The sequence below is a fragment of the Schistocerca gregaria genome, chromosome 10 (genome assembly GCF_023897955.1).
Source record: "Schistocerca gregaria isolate iqSchGreg1 chromosome 10, iqSchGreg1.2, whole genome shotgun sequence".
NCBI lineage: Eukaryota > Metazoa > Arthropoda > Insecta > Orthoptera > Acrididae > Schistocerca > Schistocerca gregaria.
Genome location: NC_064929.1, coordinates 47349732 through 47371359, shown reverse-complemented (window position 1 = coordinate 47371359; position 21628 = coordinate 47349732).

Here is a 21628-nt window from a genome sequence, read left to right as displayed (position 1 = left end):
ACAGAATGCATCCAGATGTGCATCGGAAACTACCTCTGGTCTTCCAGGGAACGATCAAAACGTAGACTTTTTGAGACTTTACTTACATGCAGGAATGTGCGCATGGTGACTGTTGTATTCAATCCCGATGCAATTTCTGTGTTTCACCAACACTCTGATAGTCCACAGATTACATAATGCCTCCAGATTTGCATCTTAAACTACTACTGGTCTTCAGGGAACGATCAAAGCGTAGAGTGTTAGAGACATTACTCCCATGCAGGAAAGTGCGCACGGTGAATGTTGTATTCAATCCCAATGCAATTTCTGTGTTTCATCAACACTCTGATAGCCCACATATTACAGAATGCCTCCAGATGTGCATCGGAAACTACCACTGGTCTTATAGGGAACGATCAAAGCGTAGACCGTTTGAGACATTATTCCCATGGAGGAAAGTGCGCATGGAGATTGTTGTATTCAATCCCGATGCAATTTCTGTGTTTTGTCAACACTTTGAAGGTCCACAGATTACAGAATGCATCCAGATGTGCATCGGAAACTACTACTGGTCCTCCAGCGAACGATCAAACCGCAGACTGTTTGAGACATTACTCCCGTGAAGGAAAGTGCGCATGGTGACTGTTGTATTCAATCCCGATGCAATTTCTGTGTTTCATCAACACTCTGATAGTCCACAGGTTACAGAATGCCACCAGATGTGCATCGGAAACTACTGCTAGTCTTCCAGGGAACAATCGAATTGTAGACTATTTGAGACATTACTGCCATGGAGGAAAGTGCGCATGGTGACTGTTGTATTCAATCCCGATGCAATTTCTGTGTTTCACCAACACTCTGATAGTCCACATATTGCAGAATGCCTCCAGATGTGCATCGGAAACTACTACTGGTCCTCCAGGGAATGATCAAGCGTAGACTGTTTGCGACATTACTCCCATGGTGGAAAGTGCGCATGGTGACTGTTGTATTCAATCCCGATGCAATTTCTGTGTTTCATCAACACTCAGTTAGTCCACAGGTTTCAGAATGCCTCCAGATGTGCATCGGAAACTACTACTGGTCTTCCAGGGAACGATCAAAGCGTAGACTGTTTGAGACATTACTCCCATGCAGGAAAGTGCGCATGGTGACTGTTGTATTCAATCCCGAAGCAATTTATGTGTTTCATCAACACTCTGATAGTCCATAGATTACAGAACGCCACCAGATGTTCATCGGAAACTACTGCTGGTCTTCCAGGGAACAATCAAAGCGTAGACTAATTGAGACATTACTCCCATGGAGAAAAGTGCGCATGATGACTGTTGTATTCAATCCCGATGCAATTTCTGTGTTTCATCAACACTCTGATACTCCACAGATTACAGAATGCCTACAGATGTGCATCGGAAACTACTACTGGTCTCCTAGGGAACGATCAATGCGTAGACTGTTAGAGACATTACTAACATGGAGGAAAGTGCGCATGGTGACTGTTGTATTCAATCCCGATGCAATTTCTGTGTTTCATCAACACTCTGATACTCCACAGATTACAGATTGCCTCCAGATGTGCATCGGAAACTACTACTGGTCCCCCAGGGAACGATCAAAGCGTAGGCTGTTAGAGACATTACTCCCATGGAATAAAGAGCGCATGGTGACTGTTGTATTCAATCCCGATGCAATATCTGTGTTTCATCAACACTCTGATATTCTACAGATTACAGAATGCCTCCAGATGTGCATCGGAAACTACTACTGGTCTCCCAGGGAACGATCAAAGCGTAGGCTGTTAGAGACATTACTCCCATGGAATAAAGTGCGCATGGTGACTGTTGTATTCAATCCTGATGCATTTTCTGTGTTTCATTAACACTCTGACAGTCCACAGATTACAGAATGCCACCAGATGTGCATCGGAAACTACTACTGGTCTCCCAGGGAACGGTCAAAGCGTAGACTGTTAGAGACATTACTCCCATGGAAGAAGGTGCGCATGGTGACTGTTGTATTCAATGCCGATGCAATTTCTGTGTTTCATCAACACTCTGATACTCCACAGATTACGGAATGCCTCCAGATGTGCATCGGAAACTACTACTGGTCTCCCAGGGAACGATCAAAGCGTAGGCTGTTAGAGACATTACTCCCATGGAGGAAAGTGTGCATGGTGACTGTTCTATTCAATCCCAATGCAATTTCTATGTTTCATCAACACTCTGATAGTCCACATATTACAGAATGCCTCCAGATGTGCATCGGAAACTACCTCTGGTCTTCCAGGGAACGATCAAAACGTAGACTTTTTGAGACTTTACTTACATGCAGGAATGTGCGCATGGTGACTGTTGTATTCAATCCCGATGCAATTTCTGTGTTTCATCAACACTCAGATAGTCCACAGATTACAGAATGCCTCCAGATGTGCATCGGAAACTACTACAGGTCTTCCAGGGTATGATCAAAGCGAAGACTGTTTGAGACATTACTCCCATGGAGGAATGTGTGCATTGTGACTGTTCTATTCAATCCCAATGCAATTTCTATGTTTCATCAACACTCTGATAGTCCACATATTACAGAATGCATCCAGATGTGCATCGGAAACTACCTCTGGTCTTCCAGGGAACGATCAAAACGTAGACTTTTTGAGACTTTACTTACATGCAGGAATGTGCGCATGGTGACTGTTGTATTCAATCCCGATGCAATTTCTGTGTTTCACCAACACTCTGATAGTCCACAGATTACATAATGCCTCCAGATTTGCATCTTAAACTACTACTGGTCTTCAGGGAACGATCAAAGCGTAGAGTGTTAGAGACATTACTCCCATGCAGGAAAGTGCGCACGGTGACTGTTGTATTCAATCCCAATGCAATTTCTGTGTTTCATCAACACTCTGATAGCCCACATATTACAGAATGCCTCCAGATGTGCATCGGAAACTACCACTGGTCTTATAGGGAACGATCAAAGCGTAGACTGTTTGAGACATTATTCCCATGGAGGAAAGTGCGCATGGAGATTGTTGTATTCAATCCCGATGCAATTTCTGTGTTTTGTCAACACTTTGAAGGTCCACAGATTACAGAATGCCTCCAGATGTGCATCGGAAACTACTACTGGTCCTCCAGCGAACGATCAAACCGCAGACTGTTTGAGACATTACTCCCGTGAAGGAAAGTGCGCATGGTGACTGTTGTATTCAATCCCGATGCAATTTCTGTGTTTCATCAACACTCTGATAGTCCACAGGTTACAGAATGCCACCAGATGTGCGTCGGAAACTACTGCTAGTCTTCCAGGGAACAATCGAATTGTAGACTATTTTAGACATTACTGCCATGGAGGAAAGTGTGCATGGTGACTGTTGTATTCAATCCCGATGCAATTTCTGTGTTTCACCAACACTCTGATAGTCCACATATTGCAGAATGCCTCCAGATGTGCATCGGAAACTACTACTGGTCCTCCAGGGAATGATCAAGCGTAGACTGTTTGCGACATTACTCCCATGGTGGAAAGTGCGCATGGTGACTGTTGTATTCAATCCCGATGCAATTTCTGTGTTTCATCAACACCCAGTTAGTCCACAGGTTTCAGAATGCCTCCAGATGTGCATCGGAAACTACTACTGGACTTCCAGGGAACGATCAAAGCGTAGACTCTTTGAGACATTACTCCCATGCAGGAAAGTGCGCATGGTGACTGTTGTATTCAATCCCGAAGCAATTTATGTGTTTCATCATTACTCTGATAGTCCATAGATTACAGAACGCCACCAGATGTTCATCGGAAACTACTGCTGGTCTTCCAGGGAACAATCAAAGCGTAGACTAATTGAGACATTACTCCCATGGAGAAAAGTGCGCATGATCACTGTTGTATTCAATCCCGATGCAATTTCTGTGTTTCATCAACACTCTGATACTCCACAGATTACAGAATGCCTACAGATGTGCATCGGAAACTACTACTGGTCTCCTAGGGAACGATCAATGCGTAGACTGTTAGAGACATTACTAACATGGAGGAAAGTGCGCATGGTGACTGTTGTATTCAATCCCGATGCAATTTCTGTGTTTCATCAACACTCTGATACTCCACAGATTACAGATTGCCTCCAGATGTGCATCGGAAACTACTACTGGTCCCCCAGGGAACGATCAAAGCGTAGGCTGTTAGAGACATTACTCCCATGGAATAAAGTGCGCATGGTGACTGTTGTATTCAATCCCGATGCAATATCTGTGTTTCATCAACACTCTGATACTCTACAGATTACAGAATGCCTCCAGATGTGCATCGGAAACTACTACTGGTCTCCAGGGAACGATCAAAGCGTAGGCTGTTAGAGACATTACTCCCATGGAATAAAGTGCGCATGGTGACTGTTGTATTCAATCCTGATGCATTTTCTGTGTTTCATTAACACTCTGACAGTCCACAGATTACAGAATGCCACCAGATGTGCATCGGAAACTACTACTGGTCTCCCAGGGAACGATCAAAGCGTAGACTGTTAGAGACATTACTCCCATGGAAGAAGGTGCGCATGGTGACTGTTGTATTCAATGCCGATGCAATTTCTGTGTTTCATCAACACTCTGATACTCCACAGATTACGGAATGCCTCCAGATGTGCATCGGAAACTACTACTGGTCTCCCAGGGAACGATCAAAGCGTAGGCTGTTAGAGACATTACTCCCATGGAGGAAAGTGTGCATGGTGACTGTTCTATTCAATCCCAATGCAATTTCTATGTTTCATCAACACTCTGATAGTCCACATATTACAGAATGCCTCCAGATGTGCATCGGAAACTACCACTGGTTTTCCAGGGAACGATCAAATCGTAGACTTTTTGAGACATTACTAACATGCAGGAAAGTGCGCATGGTGACCGTTGTATTCAATCCCGATGCAATTTCTGTGTTTCATCAACACTCTGATACTCCACAGATTACGGAATGCCTCCAGATGTGCATCGGAAACTACTACTGGTCTCCCAGGGAACGATCAAAGCGTAGGCTGTTAGAGACATTACTCCCATGGAGGAAAGTGTGCATGGTGACTGTTCTATTCAATCCCAATGGAATTTCTGTGTTTCATCAACACTCTGATAGCCCACATATTACAGAATGCCTCCAGATGTGCATCGGAAACTACCACTGGTCTTATAGGGAACGATCAAAGCGTAGACTGTTTGAGACATTACTAACATGGAGGAAAGTGCGCATGGAGATTGTTGTATTCAAACCCGATGCAATTTCTGTGTTTTGTCAACACTCTGATAGTCCATAGATTACAGAACGCCACCAGATGTTCATCGGAAACTACTGCTGGTCTTCCAGGGAACAATCAAAGCGTAGACTAATTGAGACATTACTCCCATGGAGAAAAGTGCGCATGATGACTGTTGTATTCAATCCCGATGCAATTTCTGTGTTTCACCAACACTCTGATACTCCACAGATTTCAGAATGCCTCCAGATGTGCATCGGAAACTACTACTGGTCTTCCAGGGAATCATCAAAGCGTAGACTGTTTGAGACATTACTCCCATGGAGGAAAGTGCGCATGGTGACTGTTGTATTCAATCCCGTTGCAATTTCTGTGTTTCATCAACACTCAGTTAATCCACAGATTTCAGAATGCCTCCAGATGTGCATCGGAAACTACTACTGGTCTTCCAGGGAACGATCAAAGCGTAGGCTGTTAGAGACATTACTCCCATGGAATAAAGTGCGCATGGTGACTGTTGTATTCAATCCCAATGCAATTTATGTCTTTCATCAACATTCTGATAGTCCATAGATTACAGAACGCCACCAGATGTTCATCGGAAACTACTGCTGGTCTTCCAGGGAACAATCAAAGCGTAGACTATTTGAGACATTACTCCCATGGAGAAAAGTGCGCATAATGACTGTTGTATTCAATCCCGATGCAATTTCTGTGTTTCATCCACACTCTGATACTCCACAGATTACGGAATGCTCCAGATGTGCATCGGAAACTACTACTGGTCTCCCAGGGAACGATCAAAGCGTAGGCTGTTAGAGACATTACTCCCATGGAGGAAAGTGTGCATGGTGACTGTTCTATTCAATCCCAATGGAATTTCTGTGTTTCATCAACACTCTGATAGCCCACATATTACAGAATGCCTCCAGATGTGCATCGGAAACTACCACTGGTCTTATAGGGAACGATCAAAGCGTAGACTGTTTGAGACATTACTAACATGGAGGAAAGTGCGCATGGAGATTGTTGTATTCAATCCCGATGCAATTTCTGTGTTTTGTCAACACTTTGAAGGTCCACAGATTACAGAATGCCTCCAGATGCGCATCGGAAACTTCTACTGGTCCTCAAGCGAACGATCAAAGCGTAGACTGTTTGATAGATCACTCCCGTGAAGGAAAGTGCGCATGGTGACTGTTGTATTCAATCCCGATGCAATTTCTGTGTTTCATCAACACTCAGATAGTCCACAGATTACAGAATGCCACCAGATGTGCATCGGAAACTACTGCTGGTCTTCCAGGGAACAATCAAAGCGTAGACTGTTTGAGACATTACTCCCATGCAGGAAAGTGCGCATGGTGACTGTTGTATTCAATCCCGATGCAATTTATGTGTTTCATCAACACTCTGATAGTCCATAGATTACAGAACGCCACCAGATGTTCATCGGAAACTACTGTTGGTCTTCCAGGGAACAATCAAAGCGTAGACTAATTGAGACATTACTCCCATGGAGAAAAGTGCGCATGATGACTGTTGTATTCAATCCCGATGCAATTTCTGTGTTTCATCAACACTCTGATACTCCACAGATTACAGAATGCCTCCAGATGTGCATCGGAAACTACTACTGGTCTCCTAGGGAACGATCAATGCGTAGACTGTTAGAGACATTACTAACATGGAGGAAAGTGCGCATGGTGACTGTTGTATTCAATCCCGATGCAATTTCTGTGTTTCATCAACACTCAGCTAGTCCACAGATTTCAGAATGCCTCCAGATGTGCATCGGAAACTACTACTGGTCTTCCAGGGAACGATCAAAGCGTAGACTGTTTGAGACATTACTCCCATGCAGGAAAGTGCGCATGGTGACTGTTGTATTCAATCCCAATGCAATTTATGTCTTTCATCAACATTCTGATAGTCCATAGATTACAGAACGCCACCAGATGTTCATCGGAAACTACTGCTGGTCTTCCAGGGAACAATCAAAGCGTAGACTGTTTGATAGATCACTCCCGTGAAGGAAAGTGCGCATGGTGACTGTTGTATTCAATCCCGATGCAATTTCTGTGTTTCATCAACACTCAGATAGTCCACAGATTACAGAATGCCACCAGATGTGCATCGGAAACTACTGCTGGTCTTCCAGGGAACGATCAAAGCGTAGACTGTTTGAGACATTACTCCCATGCAGGAAAGTGCGCATGGTGACTGTTGTATTCAATCCCGATGCAATTTATGTGTTTCATCAACACTCTGATAGTCCATAGATTACAGAACGCCACCAGATGTTCATCGGAAACTACTGCTGGTCTTCCAGGGAACAATCAAAGCGTAGACTAATTGAGACATTACTCCCATGGAGAAAAGTGCGCATGATGACTGTTGTATTCAATCCCGATGCAATTTCTGTGTTTCATCAACACTCTGATACTCCACAGATTTCAGAATGCCTCCAGATGTGCATCGGAAACTACTACTGGTCTTCCAGGGAGTCATCAAAGCGTAGACTGTTTGAGACATTACTCCCATGGAGGAAAGTGCGCATGGTGACTGTTGTATTCAATCCCGTTGCAATTTCTGTGTTTCATCAACACTCAGTTAATCCACAGATTTCAGAATGCCTCCAGATGTGCATCGGAAACTACGACTGGTCTCCCAGGGAGACATTACTCCCATGGAGGAAAGTGTGCATGGTGACTGTTCTATTCAATCCCAATGGAATTTCTGTGTTTCATCAACACTCTGATAGCCCACATATTACAGAATGCCTCCAGATGTGCATCGGAAACTACCACTGGTCTTATAGGGAACGATCAAAGCGTAGACTGTTTGAGACATTACTAACATGGAGGAAAGGGCGCATGGAGATTGTTGTATTCAATCCCGATGCAATTTCTGTGTTTTGTCAACACTTTGAAGGTCCACAGATTACAGAATGCCTCCAGATGCGCATCGGAAACTTCTACTGGTCCTCAAGCGAACGATCAAAGCGTAGACTGTTTGATAGATCACTCCCGTGAAGGAAAGTGCGCATGGTGACTGTTGTATTCAATCCCGATGCAATTTCTGTGTTTCATCGACACTCAGATAGTCCACAGATTACAGAATGCCACCAGATGTGCATCGGAAACTACTGCTGGTCTTCCAGGGAACGATCAAGGCGTAGACTGTTTGAGACATTACTCCCATGCAGGAAAGTGCGCATGGTGACTGTTGTATTCAATCCCGATGCAATTTATGTGTTTCATCAACACTCTGATAGTCCATAGATTACAGAACGCCACCAGATGTTCATCGGAAACTACTGCTGGTCTTCCAGGGAACAATCAAAGCGTAGACTAATTGAGACATTACTCCCATGGAGAAAAGTGCGCATGATGACTGTTGTATTCAATCCCGATGCAATTTCTGTGTTTCATCAACAGTCTGATACTCCACAGATTACAGAATGCCTCCAGATGTGCATCGGAAACTACTACTGGTCTCCTAGGGAACGATCAATGCGTAGACTGTTAGAGACATTACTAACATGGAGGAAAGTGCGCATGGTGACTGTTGTATTCAATCCCGATGCAATTTCTGTGTTTCATCAACACTCAGCTAGTCCACAGATTTCAGAATGCCTCCAGATGTGCATCGGAAACTACTACTGGTCTTCCAGGGAACGATCAAAGCGTAGACTGTTTGAGACATTACTCCCATGCAGGAAAGTGCGCATGGTGACTGTTGTATTCAATCCCAATGCAATTTATGTCTTTCATCAACATTCTGATAGTCCATAGATTACAGAACGCCACCAGATGTTCATCGGAAACTACTGCTGGTCTTCCAGGGAAGAATCAAAGCGTAGACTATTTGAGACATTACTCCCATGGAGAAAAGTGCGCATAATGACTGTTGTATTCAATCCCGATGCAATTTCTGTGTTTCATCAACACTCTGATACTCCACAGATTACAGAATGCCTCCAGATGTGCATCGGAAACTACTACTGGTCTCCCAGGGAACGATCAAAGCGTAGACTGTTAGAGACATTACTAACATGGAGGAAAGTGCGCATAGTGACTGTTGTATTCAATCCCGATGCAATTTCTGTGTTTCATCAACGCTCTGATACTCCGCAGATTACAGAATGCCTCCAGATGTGCATCGGAAACTACTACTGGTCTCCCAGGGAACGATCAAAGCGTAGGCTGTTAGAGACATTACTCCCATGGAATAAAGTGCGCATGGTGACTGTTGTATTCAATCCCGATGCAATTTCTGTATTTCATCAACACTCTGATACTCCACAGATTTCAGAATGCCTCCAGATGTGCATCGGAAACTACTACTGGTCTCCCAGGGAACGATCAAAGCGTATGCTGTTATAGACATTACTCCCATGGAATAAAGTGCGCATGGTGACTGTTGTACTCAATCCCGATGCATTTTCTGTGTTTCATTAACACTCTGACAGTCCACAGATTACGGAATGCCTCCAGATGTGCATCGGAAACTACTACTGGTCTTTAAGGGTACGATCAAAGCGTAGACTGTTAGAGACATAACTCCCATGGAAGAGAGTGCGCATGGTGACTGTTGTATTCAATCCCGATGCAATTTCTGTGTTTCGTCAACACTCTGATACTCCACAGATTACAGAATGCCTCCAGATGTGCATCGGAAACTACTACTGGTCTCCCAGTCAACGATCAAAGCGTAGTCTGTTAGAGACATTACTCCCATGGAGGAAAGTGTGCATCGTGACTGTTCTATTCAATCCCAATGCAATTTCTATGTTTCATCAACACTCTGATAGTCCACATATTACAGAATGCCTCCAGATGTGCATCGGAAACTACCACTGGTCTTCCAGGGAACGATCAAATCGTAGACTTTTTGAGACATTACTAACATGCAGGAAAGTGCGCATGGTGACTGTTGTATTCAATCCCGATGCAATTTCTGTGTTTCACCAACACTTTGATAGTCCACAGATTACAGAATGCCTCCAGATTTGCATCTTAAACTACTACTGGTCTCCCAGGGAACGATCAAAGCGTAGGCTGTTAGAGACATTACTCCTATGGAGGAAAGTGTGCATGGTGACTGTTCTATTCAATCCCAATGCAATTTCTATGTTTCATCAACACTCTGATAGTCCACATATTACAGAATGCCTCCAGATGTGCATCGGAAACTACCACTGGTTTTCCAGGGAACGATCAAATCGTAGACTTTTTGAGACATTACTAACATGCAGGAAAGTGCGCATGGTGACTGTTGTATTCAATCCCGATGCAATTTCTGTGTTTCATCAACACTCTGATACTCCACAGATTACGGAATGCCTCCAGATGTGCATCGGAAACTACTACTGGTCTCCCAGGGAACGATCAAAGCGTAGGCTGTTAGAGACATTACTCCCATGGAGGATAGTGTTCATGGTGACTGTTCTATTCAATCCCAATGGAATTTCTGTGTTTCATCAACACTCTGATAGCCCACATATTACAGAATGCCTCCAGATGTGCATCGGAAACTACCACTGGTCTTATAGGGAACGATCAAAGCGTAGACTGTTTGAGACATTACTAACATTGAGGAAAGTGCGCATGGAGATTGTTGTATTCAATCCCGATGCAATTTCTGTGTTTTGTCAACACTTTGAAGGTCCACAGATTACAGAATGCCTCCAGATGCGCATCGGAAACTTCTACTGGTCCTCAAGCGAACGATCAAAGCGTAGACTGTTTGATAGATCACTCCCGTGAAGGAAAGTGCGCATTGTGACTGTTGTATTCAATCCCGATGCAATTTCTGTGTTTCATCAACACTCAGATAGTCCACAGATTACAGAATGCCACCAGATGTGCATCGGAAACTACTGCTGGTCTTCCAGGGAACGATCAAAGCGTAGACTGTTAGAGACATTACTAACATGGAGGAAAGTGCGCATGGTGACTGTTGTATTCAATCCCGATGCAATTTCTGTGTTTCATCAACGCTCTGATACTCCGCAGATTACAGAATGCCTCCAGATGTGCATCGGAAACTACTACTGGTCTCCCAGGGAACGATCAAAGCGTAGGCTGTTAGAGACATTACTCCCATGGAATAAAGTGCGCATGGTGACTGTTGTATTCAATCCCGATGCAATTTCTGTATTTCATCAACACTCTGATACTCCACAGATTTCAGAATGCCTCCAGATGTGCATCGGAAACTACTACTGGTCTCCCAGGGAACGATCAAAGCGTATGCTGTTAGAGACATTACTCCCATGGAATAAAGTGCGCATGGTGACTGTTGTACTCAATCCCGATGCATTTTCTGTGTTTCATTAACACTCTGACAGTCCACAGATTACGGAATGCCTCCAGATGTGCATCGGAAACTACTACTGGTCTTTAAGGGTACGATCAAAGCGTAGACTGTTAGAGACATAACTCCCATGGAAGAAAGTGCGCATGGTGACTGTTGTATTCAATCCCGATGCAATTTCTGTGTTTCATCAACACTCTGATACTCCACAGATTACAGAATGCCTCCAGATGTGCATCGGAAACTACTACTGGTCTCCCAGGGAACGATCAAAGCGTAGTCTGTTAGAGACATTACTCCCATGGAGGAAAGTGTGCATCGTGACTGTTCTATTCAATCCCAATGCAATTTCTATGTTTCATCAACACGCTGATAGTCCACATATTACAGAATGCCTCCAGATGTGCATCGGAAACTACCACTGGTCTTCCAGGGAACGATCAAATCGTAGACTTTTTGAGACATTACTAACATGCAGGAAAGTGCGCATGGTGACTGTTGTATTCAATCCCGATGCAATTTCTGTGTTTCACCAACACTTTGATAGTCCACAGATTACAGAATGCCTCCAGATTTGCATCTTAAACTACTACTTGTCTCCCAGGGAACGATCAAAGCGTAGGCTGTTAGAGACATTACTCCCATGGAGGAAAGTGTGCATGGTGACTGTTCTATTCAATCCCAATGCAATTTCTATGTTTCATCAACACTCTGATAGTCCACATATTACAGAATGCCTCCAGATGTGCATCGGAAACTACCACTGGTTTTCCAGGGAACGATCAAATCGTAGACTTTTTGAGACATTACTAACATGCAGGAAAGTGCGCATGGTGACTGTTGTATTCAATCCCGATGCAATTTCTGTGTTTCATCAACACTCTGATACTCCACAGATTACGGAATGCCTCCAGATGTGCATCGGAAACTACTACTGGTCTCCCAGGGAACGATCAAAGCGTAGGCTGTTAGAGACATTACTCCCATGGAGGATAGTGTTCATGGTGACTGTTCTATTCAATCCCAATGGAATTTCTGTGTTTCATCAACACTCTGATAGCCCACATATTACAGAATGCCTCCAGATGTGCATCGGAAACTACCACTGGTCTTATAGGGAACGATCAAAGCGTAGACTGTTTGAGACATTACTAACATTGAGGAAAGTCGCATGGAGATTGTTGTATTCAATCCCGACGCAATTTCTGTGTTTTGTCAACACTTTGAAGGTCCACAGATTACAGAATGCCTCCAGATGCGCATCGGAAACTTCTACTGGTCCTCAAGCGAACGATCAAAGCGTAGACTGTTTGATAGATCACTCCCGTGAAGGAAAGTGCGCATTGTGACTGTTGTATTCAATCCCGATGCAATTTCTGTGTTTCATCAACACTCAGATAGTCCACAGATTACAGAATGCCACCAGATGTGCATCGGAAACTACTGCTGGTCTTCCAGGGAACGATCAAAGCGTAGACTGTTTGAGACATTACTCCCATGCAGGAAAGTGCGCATGGTGACTGTTGTATTCAATCCCGATGCAATTTATGTGTTTCATCAACACTCTGATAGTCCATAGATTACAGAACGCCACCAGATGTTCATCGGAAACTACTGTTGGTCTTCCAGGGAACAATCAAAGCGTAGACTAATTGAGACATTACTCCCATGGAGAAAAGTACGCATGATGACTGTTGTATTCAATCCCGATGCAATTTCTGTGTTTCATCAACACTCTGATACTCCACAGATTACAGAATGCCTCCAGATGTGCATCGGAAACTACTACTGGTCTCCTAAGGAACGATCAATGCGTAGACTGTTAGAGACATTACTAACATGGAGGAAAGTGCGCATGGTGACTGTTGTATTCAATCCCGATGCAATTTCTGTGTTTCATCAACACTCAGCTAGTCCACAGATTTCAGAATGCCTCCAGATGTGCATCGGAAACTACTACTGGTCTTCCAGGGAACGATCAAAGCGTAGACTGTTTGAGACATTACTCCCATGCAGGAAAGTGCGCATGGTGACTGTTGTATTCAATCCCAATGCAATTTATGTCTTTCATCAACATTCTGATAGTCCATAGATTACAGAACGCCACCAGATGTTCATCGGAAACTACTGCTGGTCTTCCAGGGAACAATCAAAGCGTAGACTGTTTGATAGATCACTCCCGTGAAGGAAAGTGCGCATGGTGACTGTTGTATTCAATCCCGATGCAATTTCTGTGTTTCATCAACACTCAGATAGTCCACAGATTACAGAATGCCACCAGATGTGCATCGGAAACTACTGCTGGTCTTCCAGGGAACGATCAAAGCGTAGACTGTTTGAGACATTACTCCCATGCAGGAAAGTGCGCATGGTGACTGTTGTATTCAATCCCGATGCAATTTATGTGTTTCATCAACACTCTGATAGTCCATAGATTACAGAACGCCACCAGATGTTCATCGGAAACTACTGCTGGTCTTCCAGGGAACAATCAAAGCGTAGACTAATTGAGACATTACTCCCATGGAGAAAAGTGCGCATGATGACTGTTGTATTCAATCCCGATGCAATTTCTGTGTTTCATCAACACTCTGATACTCCACAGATTTCAGAATGCCTCCAGATGTGCATCGGAAACTACTACTGGTCTTCCAGGGAGTCATCAAAGCGTAGACTGTTTGAGACATTACTCCCATGGAGGAAATTGCGCATGGTGACTGTTGTATTCAATCCCGTTGCAATTTCTGTGTTTCATCAACACTCAGTTAATCCACAGATTTCAGAATGCCTCCAGATGTGCATCGGAAACTACTACTGGTCTCAAAGGGAACGATCAAAGCGTAGGCTGTTAGAGACATTACTCCCATGGAGGAAAGTGTGCATGGTGACTGTTCTATTCAATCCCAATGGAATTTCTGTGTTTCATCAACACTCTGATAGCCCACATATTACAGAATGCCTCCAGATGTGCATCGGAAACTACCACTGGTCTTATAGGGAACGATCAAAGCGTAGACTGTTTGAGACATTACTAACATGGAGGAAAGGGCGCATGGAGATTGTTGTATTCAATCCCGATGCAATTTCTGTGTTTTGTCAACACTTTGAAGGTCCACAGATTACAGAATGCCTCCAGATGCGCATCGGAAACTTCTACTGGTCCTCAAGCGAACGATCAAAGCGTAGACTGTTTGATAGATCACTCCCGTGAAGGAAAGTGCGCATGGTGACTGTTGTATTCAATCCCGATGCAATTTCTGTGTTTCATCGACACTCAGATAGTCCACAGATTACAGAATGCCACCAGATGTGCATCGGAAACTACTGCTGGTCTTCCAGGGAACGATCAAAGCGTAGACTGTTTGAGACATTACTCCCATGCAGGAAAGTGCGCATGGTGACTGTTGTATTCAATCCCGATGCAATTTATGTGTTTCATCAACACTCTGATAGTCCATAGATTACAGAACGCCACCAGATGTTCATCGGAAACTACTGCTGGTCTTCCAGGGAACAATCAAAGCGTAGACTAATTGAGACATTACTCCCATGGAGAAAAGTGCGCATGATGACTGTTGTATTCAATCCCGATGCAATTTCTGTGTTTCATCAACACTCTGATACTCCACAGATTACAGAATGCCTCCAGATGTGCATCGGAAACTACTACTGGTCTCCTAGGGAACGATCAATGCGTAGACTGTTAGAGACATTACTAACATGGAGGAAAGTGCGCATGGTGACTGTTGTATTCAATCCCGATGCAATTTCTGTGTTTCATCAACACTCAGCTAGTCCACAGATTTCAGAATGCCTCCAGATGTGCATCGGAAACTACTACTGGTCTTCCAGGGAACGATCAAAGCGTAGACTGTTTGAGACATTACTCCCATGCAGGAAAGTGCGCATGGTGACTGTTGTATTCAATCCCAATGCAATTTATGTCTTTCATCAACATTCTGATAGTCCATAGATTACAGAACGCCACCAGATGTTCATCGGAAACTACTGCTGGTCTTCCAGGGAAGAATCAAAGCGTAGACTATTTGAGGCATTACTCCCATGGAGAAAAGTGCGCATAATGACTGTTGTCTTCAATCCCGATGCAATTTCTGTGTTTCATCAACACTCTGATACTCCACAGATTACAGAATGCCTCCAGATGTGCATCGGAAACTACTACTGGTCTCCCAGGGAACGATCAAAGCGTATACTGTTAGAGACATTACTAACATGGAGGAAAGTGCGCATGGTGACTGTTGTATTCAATCCCGATGCAATTTCTGTGTTTCATCAACGCTCTGATACTCCGCAGATTACAGAATGCCTCCAGATGTGCATCGGAAACTACTACTGGTCTCCCAGGGAACGATCAAAGCGTAGGCTGTTAGAGACATTACTCCCATGGAATAAAGTGCGCATGGTGACTGTTGTATTCAATCCCGATGCAATTTCTGTATTTCATCAACACTCTGATACTCCACAGATTTCAGAATGCCTCCAGATGTGCATCGGAAACTACTACTGGTCTCCCAGGGAACGATCAAAGCGTATGCTGTTAGAGACATTACTCCCATGGAATAAAGTGCGCATGGTGACTGTTGTACTCAATCCCGATGCATTTTCTGTGTTTCATTAACACTCTGACAGTCCACAGATTACGGAATGCCTCCAGATGTGCATCGGAAACTACTACTGGTCTTTAAGGGTACGATCAAAGCGTAGACTGTTAGAGACATAACTCCCATGGAAGAAAGTGCGCATGGTGACTGTTGTATTCAATCCCGATGCAATTTCTGTGTTTCATCAACACTCTGATACTCCACAGATTACAGAATGCCTCCAGATGTGCATCGGAAACTACTACTGGTCTCCCAGGGAACGATCAAAGCGTAGTCTGTTAGAGACATTACTCCCATGGAGGAAAGTGTGCATCGTGACTGTTCTATTCAATCCCAATGCAATTTCTATGTTTCATCAACACTCTGATAGTCCACATATTACAGAATGCCTCCAGATGTGCATCGGAAACTACCACTGGTCTTCCAGGGAACGATCAAATCGTAGACTTTTTGAGACATTACTAACATGCAGGAAAGTGCGCATGGTGACTGTTGTATTCAATCCCGATGCAATTTCTGTGTTTCACCAACACTTTGATAGTCCACAGATTACAGAATGCCTCCAGATTTGCATCTTAAACTACTACTGGTCTCCCAGGGAACGATCAAAGCGTAGGCTGTTAGAGACATTACTCCTATGGAGGAAAGTGTGCATGGTGACTGTTCTATTCAATCCCAATGCAATTTCTATGTTTCATCAACACTCTGATAGTCCACATATTACAGAATGCCTCCAGATGTGCATCGGAAACTACCACTGGTTTTCCAGGGAACGATCAAATCGTAGACTTTTTGAGACATTACTAACATGCAGGAAAGTGCGCATGGTGACTGTTGTATTCAATCCCGATGCAATTTCTGTGTTTCATCAACACTCTGATACTCCACAGATTACGGAATGCCTCCAGATGTGCATCGGAAGCTACTACTGGTCTCCCAGGGAACGATCAAAGCGTAGGCTGTTAGAGACATTACTCCCATGGAGGATAGTGTTCATGGTGACTGTTCTATTCAATCCCAATGGAATTTCTGTGTTTCATCAACACTCTGATAGCCCACATATTACAGAATGCCTCCAGATGTGCATCGGAAACTACCACTGGTCTTTTAGGGAACGATCAAAGCGTAGACTGTTTGAGACATTACTAACATTGAGGAAAGTGCGCATGGAGATTGTTGTATTCAATCCCGATGCAATTTCTGTGTTTTGTCAACACTTTGAAGGTCCACAGATTACAGAATGCCTCCAGATGCGCATCGGAAACTTCTACTGGTCCTCAAGCGAACGATCAAAGCGTAGACTGTTTGATAGATCACTCCCGTGAAGGAAAGTGCGCATTGTGACTGTTGTATTCAACCCCGATGCAATTTCTGTGTTTCATCAACACTCAGATAGTCCACAGATTACAGAATACCACCAGATGTGCATCGGAAACTACTGCTGGTCTTCCAGGGAACGATCAAAGCGTAGACTGTTAGAGACATTACTAACATGGAGGAAAGTGCGCATGGTGACTGTTGTATTCAATCCCAATGCAATTTCTGTGTTTCATCAACGCTCTGATACTCCGCAGATTACAGAATGCCTCCAGATGTGTATCGGAAACTACTACTGGTCTCCCAGGGAACGATCAAAGCGTAGGCTGTTAGAGACATTACTCCCATGGAATAAAGTGCGCATGGTGACTGTTGTATTCAATCCCGATGCAATTTCTGTGTTTCATCAACACTCAGCTAGTCCACAGATTTCAGAATGCCTCCAGATGTGCATCGGAAACTACTACTGGTCTTCCAGGGAACGATCAAAGCGTAGACTGTTTGAGACATTACTCCCATGCAGGAAAGTGCGCATGGTGACTGTTGTATTCAATCCCAATGCAATTTATGTCTTTCATCAACATTCTGATAGTCCATAGATTACAGAACGCCACCAGATGTTCATCGGAAACTACTGCTGGTCTTCCAGGGAAGAATCAAAGCGTAGACTATTTGAGACATTACTCCCATGGAGAAAAGTGCGCATAATGACTGTTGTCTTCAATCCCGATGCAATTTCTGTGTTTCATCAACACTCTGATACTCCACAGATTACAGAATGCCTCCAGATGTGCATCGGAAACTACTACTGGTCTCCCAGGGAACGATCAAAGCGTATACTGTTAGAGACATTACTAACATGGAGGAAAGTGCGCATGGTGACTGTTGTATTCAATCCCGATGCAATTTCTGTGTTTCATCAACGCTCTGATACTCCGCAGATTACAGAATGCCTCCAGATGTGCATCGGAAACTACTACTGGTCTCCCAGGGAACGATCAAAGCGTAGGCTGTTAGAGACATTACTCCCATGGAATAAAGTGCGCATGGTGACTGTTGTATTCAATCCCGATGCAATTTCTGTATTTCATCAACACTCTGATACTCCACAGATTTCAGAATGCCTCCAGATGTGCATCGGAAACTACTACTGGTCTCCCAGGGAACGATCAAAGCGTATGCTGTTAGAGACATTACTCCCATGGAATAAAGTGCGCATGGTGACTGTTGTACTCAATCCCGATGCATTTTCTGTGTTTCATTAACACTCTGACAGTCCACAGATTACGGAATGCCTCCAGATGTGCATCGGAAACTACTACTGGTCTTTAAGGGTACGATCAAAGCGTAGACTGTTAGAGACATAACTCCCATGGAAGAAAGTGCGCATGGTGACTGTTGTATTCAATCCCGATGCAATTTCTGTGTTTCATCAACACTCTGATACTCCACAGATTACAGAATGCCTCCAGATGTGCATCGGAAACTACTACTGGTCTCCCAGGGAACGATCAAAGCGTAGTCTGTTAGAGACATTACTCCCATGGAGGAAAGTGTGCATCGTGACTGTTCTATTCAATCCCAATGCAATTTCTATGTTTCATCAACACTCTGATAGTCCACATATTACAGAATGCCTCCAGATGTGCATCGGAAACTACCACTGGTCTTCCAGGGAACGATCAAATCGTAGACTTTTTGAGACATTACTAACATGCAGGAAAGTGCGCATGGTGACTGTTGTATTCAATCCCGATGCAATTTCTGTGTTTCACCAACACTTTGATAGTCCACAGATCACAGAATGCCTCCAGATTTGCATCTTAAACTACTACTGGTCTCCCAGGGAACGATCAAAGCGTAGGCTGTTAGAGACATTACTCCTATGGAGGAAAGTGTGCATGGTGACTGTTCTATTCAATCCCAATGCAATATCTATGTTTCATCAACACTCTGATAGTCCACATATTACAGAATGCCTCCAGATGTGCATCGGAAACTACCACTGGTTTTCCAGGGAACGATCAAATCGTAGACTTTTTGAGACATTACTAACATGCAGGAAAGTGCGCATGGTGACTGTTGTATTCAATCCCGATGCAATTTCTGTGTTTCATCAACACTCTGATACTCCACAGATTACGGAATGCCTCCAGATGTGCATCGGAAACTACTACTGGTCTCCCAGGGAACGATCAAAGCGTAGGCTGTTAGAGACATTACTCCCATGGAGGATAGTGTTCATGGTGACTGTTCTATTCAATCCCAATGGAATTTCTGTGTTTCATCAACACTCTGATAGCCCACATATTACAGAATGCCTCCAGATGTGCATCGGAAACTACCACTGGTCTTTTAGGGAACGATCAAAGCGTAGACTGTTTGAGACATTACTAACATTGAGGAAAGTGCGCATGGAGATTGTTGTATTCAATCCCGATGCAATTTCTGTGTTTTGTCAACACTTTGAAGGTCCACAGATTATAGAATGCCTCCAGATGCGCATCGGAAACTTCTACTGGTCCTCAAGCGAACGATCAAAGCGTAGACTGTTTGATAGATCACTCCCGTGAAGGAAAGTGCGCATTGTGACTGTTGTATTCAATCCCGATGCAATTTCTGTGTTTCATCAACACTCAGATAGTCCACAGATTACAGAATGCCACCAGATGTGCATCGGAAACTACTGCTGGTCTTCCAGGGAACGATCAAAGCGTAGACTGTTAGAGACATTACTAACATGGAGGAAAGTGCGCATGGTGACTGTTGTATTCAATCCCAATGCAATTTCTGTGTTTCATCAACGCTCTGATACTCCGCAGATTACAGAATGCCTCCAGATGTGCATCGGAAACTACTACTGGTCTCCCAGGGAACGATCAAAGCGTAGGCTGTTAGAGACATTACTCCCATGGAATAAAGTGCGCATGGTGACTGTTGTACTCAATCCCGATGCATTTTCTGTGTTTCATTAACACTGTGACAGTCCACAGATTACGGAATGCCTCCAGATGTGCATCGGAAACTACTACTGGTCTTTAAGGGTACGATCAAAGCGTAGACTGTTAGAGACATAACTCCCATGGAAGAAAGTGCGCATGGTGACTGTTGTATTCAATCCCGATGCAATTTCTGTGTTTCATCAACACTCTGATACTCCACAGATTACAGAATGCCTCCAGATGTGCATCGGAAACTACTACTGGTCTCCCAGGGAACGATCAAAGCGTAGTCTGTTAGAGACATTACTCCCATGGAGGAAAGTGTGCATCGTGACTGTTCTATTCAATCCCAATGCAATTTCTATGTTTCATCAACACTCTGATAGTCCACATATTACAGAATGCCTCCAGATGTGCATCGGAAACTACCACTGGTCTTCCAGGGAACGATCAAATCGTAGACTTTTTGAGACATTACTAACATGCAGGAAAGTGCGCATGGTGACTGTTGTATTCAATCCCGATGCAATTTCTGTGTTTCACCAACACTTTGATAGTCCACAGATTACAGAATGCCTCCAGATTTGCATCTTAAACTACTACTGGTCTCCCAGGGAACGATCAAAGCGTAGGCTGTTAGAGACATTACTCCCATGGAGGAAAGTGTGCATGGTGACTGTTCTATTCAATCCCAATGCAATTTCTATGTTTCATCAACACTCTGATAGTCCACATATTACAGAATGCCTCCAGATGTGCATCGGAAACTACCACTGGTTTTCCAGGGAACGATCAAATCGTAGACTTTTTGAGACATTACTAACATGCAGGAAAGTGCGCATGGTGACTGTCGTATTCAATCCCGATGCAATTTCTGTGTTTCATCAACACTCTGATACTCCACAGATTACGGAATGCCTCCAGATGTGCATCGGAAACTACTACTGGTCTCCCAGGGAACGATCAAAGCGTAGGCTGTTAGAGACATTACTCCCATGGAGGATAGTGTTCATGGTGACTGTTCTATTCAATCCCAATGGAATTTCTGTGTTTCATCAACACTCTGATAGCCCACATATTACAGAATGCCTCCAGATGTGCATCGGAAACTACCACTGGTCTTATAGGGAACGATCAAAGCGTAGACTGTTTGAGACATTACTAACATTGAGGAAAGTGCGCATGGAGATTGT